The sequence below is a fragment of the Sinocyclocheilus grahami genome, unplaced genomic scaffold (assembly GCF_001515645.1).
Source record: "Sinocyclocheilus grahami isolate Dianchi unplaced genomic scaffold, SAMN03320097.WGS_v1.1 scaffold241.1, whole genome shotgun sequence".
Taxonomy (NCBI): Eukaryota; Metazoa; Chordata; class Actinopteri; order Cypriniformes; family Cyprinidae; genus Sinocyclocheilus; species Sinocyclocheilus grahami.
This window is the reverse complement of record NW_015505420.1, coordinates 162,269-162,811: the sequence shown is the minus strand read 5'-3', so window position 1 is coordinate 162,811 and position 543 is coordinate 162,269.

The window sequence follows — 543 nt, the reverse complement described above, 5'->3', positions numbered from 1 at the left end:
GGGGGGGGGAGAGAGTGGGCTGTGATCAGATACTTGATTTATGTAAATAGACACTTTGATGCTGAAATGAAAGCTGGAGTTTGTTCTAATACCTTCATGAGAATGTGAATCATCTGTCAGTTCAGGCCATAAGCTTTCACTAGTTCAGAATAACCTTGCTTGGATCGTTTGAAAATCTGTCTTTTTCATTGAACTGGCAAGCTCTTCTGACCTGTTTTCAATTTAATCTCCTTTTTGTCATAAATGTTCATTTGTTTTGATGTGTTGATAGTTTAATATGGGTTAAAAAAAAAAGTCTGAGCAGATTTGAGTAACTGGAGGAAATTTATTACACATGGATAGAGTGAGAATACAAAAAAAATCCCATTTTACTAAAAGTACTGACTACAGAAAAAAATAAATATAAAATAAAAAAGCTTAGGTCTACCAAAACAAAGTGAATTAAATGTTGTATTGGTTTATTTGGTTAGCAGTGCTTTTCTCTCTCCCTCTCCCTCTCTCTCTTTCTCTCTCTCCCTCTCCCTCTCCCTCTCTCTCCCTCTC